This window comes from Brienomyrus brachyistius, unplaced genomic scaffold (genome assembly GCF_023856365.1).
Source record: "Brienomyrus brachyistius isolate T26 unplaced genomic scaffold, BBRACH_0.4 scaffold303, whole genome shotgun sequence".
In the NCBI taxonomy this organism is placed as follows: Eukaryota; Metazoa; Chordata; class Actinopteri; order Osteoglossiformes; family Mormyridae; genus Brienomyrus; species Brienomyrus brachyistius.
The window spans coordinates 114,335-116,960 of NW_026042578.1; positions in this window are offsets into that span (position 1 = coordinate 114,335).

A 2,626-nucleotide genomic window follows, 5' to 3' on the forward strand; every position below is an offset into this window, starting at 1 on the left:
CCGACTCTCCGTTTCCCGGATCCTTGATTCCTCGCTTCCTGCCTGTTCGTCCAGCACGCGATGTCACAGGTGGTTTACTACGAAAATTAAGAATAAAGTCAGGAGCAAAAGGGCTTTCTTCCACAAATGGAAATTAACTAATGATTTCAAAATAAAGCAGGAGTATCTAAGTCTACAGGTTTAGTTAATAACAGTTATAAGGATGACGTTAAAAGTTTCTTCCAATATTTTAACTCCGAAAGAGCTCTAAAAGCTGAAAATCACTCATTTGCAGGATAGTAAGGGCCTTATAATTGAAAATGAAATTGATATAAATGAGTTTAATGATTATTTTACAATGGCTGTTCACAGTAGAATAGCTTACCACCATTTAGTACAAATACAACGATGTCTATGACCAATATATGTATAACTGAGGCTGATGTGGTACAAAGCCTAGCTAAGCTCAAAATAAATAAATCGCAAGGCCCTGATGGCATCTTATCTATAGTTTTAAAAGAGATGAGGGGTATTATTAGCCAACCTTTAACTTTACTATTCCAGAAATCATTATCTGCTGGTGTGGTATCTTCTGATTGATGTTAGATCATGTCTCATGTCCAGAGAGGCTACAACAGGATCTGGATTTAATTAGCGACTGGGCTCATACGTGGCAGATGAAATTTAACATAGATAAATATAAGGTAATCCATGCAGGGAGCAGAAATATAGTAAATATAGTAAAGTACAGATATTTTATGGGTTCCACTGAAATAAAGGTAGCTGATTACGAGAAAGATCTCGGTGTGTATGTTGATACTTCCATGTCCCACTCTTGCCAGTGTGGGGAAGCATTAAAAAAAGGCAAAAGGATGTTGGATTAAACTCCACACACCTAGAGATGTAAGTCAAGAGAAGTGATGCTACGATTATATAATTCCTTGGTAAGATCCCACCTAGAATACTGTGTGCAGGTTTGGTCACCATACCTTCAGAAGGACATTGCTGCCTTGGAAAAGGTGCAACGTAGGATGACTAGAATGATTCCTGCACTTAGAGGAATGTCTTATGAGGAGAGGTTCGCTGAGCTGAATCTGTTTAGCCTCAAGCAAAGGAGACTATGGGGGGACATGATCCAGGTATATAAGATTCTAACAGGTCGGGATGCTGTTCAGCCAAATGACCATTTCAATATTAATTTAAAATACTAGAACTCGTGGCCATAGTGGAAATTAGCTGGAGAACATTTAAAAATGAATCTGAGGAAGCACTTCAATTCAATTCAATTTTATTTATATAGCGCTTTTAACGACATGCATTGTCACAAAGCACTTTACATTTAACCGGCCAGAACCCCACCAAGCAAGCCTGAGGCGACAGTGGCAAGGAAACTCCCTCTAGCAGGAAGAAACCTTGAGTGGAACCTAGACTCAGAAGGGGACCCCATCCTCCTCTGGGCGACCAAGGAGCATGAAACTGCATTTACATTGACATTCATTAGAGTTCATATAGTTATAAAGTCCCAGTTGGTTTCATGTAGTTATATCCAGGAGTCCAGGTGCGGGTTCACACGGTGTAGTCGGCTCGGTATCAGCTCGAAAAAGAGAAGATGGAGAAGAGTTATTGCCCTACACCTAACCGGCAGGACTAAAGCAACTATGACAGCCTGCCTAAAAGAGTGACCTGGAAGGAAGCACAGGCATGAGGGTTTACAGAGGTTTTGGCGTCAAGCCACCTCCCATCCACAGCTTAAGTGATCGGCGAGAGTGGCAGGACGACAGCACCAATCCCCCCTTTCCCCTTCAATCTCAAATAACTATGAACCTCCAGATTTCCCATTCACCTTAGAAAAGAAGATTTAACTATCCAAAAGACTGGCGAAAGAGGTACATCTTAAGCCTTGACTTAAAAGCAGAGATTGTGTCTGAGTTCCGAACACTAATAGGAAGTTTATTCCATAGCTGTGGTGCTTTATGAGCAAATGCTCTTCCCCCAAAGGTAATGTTCTTTATTCTGGGTACGGATAGAATACCTCCATCTCGTCATCTAAGTGTATGATTCGGAACGCAAATGAGGTCACTCACATACTGCGGTGCAAGACCATTTACAGCTTTATAGGTTAAGAGCAGTGTTTTGTAGTCAACACGAAATCTAACTGGCAGCCAGTGCAGTGAAGATAAAATTGGGGTAATATGATTATATGTTTTAGTTTAACTATTGCTAGTAGCGGTTCAATCAATGCTGGGAGCATCGCTGAATAATTTTGATGGAACAGGGTCTAGCATACAAGTAGATGAATTTGAAGATAAAATTAAGTACATCAGTTCTGACTGGTTAACCAATATTCAATATTCAAAATGTTCTGTTTAATTGAGCATATTTTTGGTCAAAAAGTTTCATAAAGTCGTCACTGGAAAATAACCAGTGGTCTGGTTATTAGTCAGCTTGGACACCATAGTAAATAGGAATCTAGGATTATTTTTGTTTATTTCAATTAGTTCTGATAGATACTAGATGATTTGGCGGCACTAAGAGCCTTTTTGTAGCTACCCATAGCCTCTTTCCATGCTAGTTCGAACACCACTAGTTTAGTATGATGCCACTTACATTCTGTAAGGACATAAAACTTATAGGTCCTGCAGGCCCC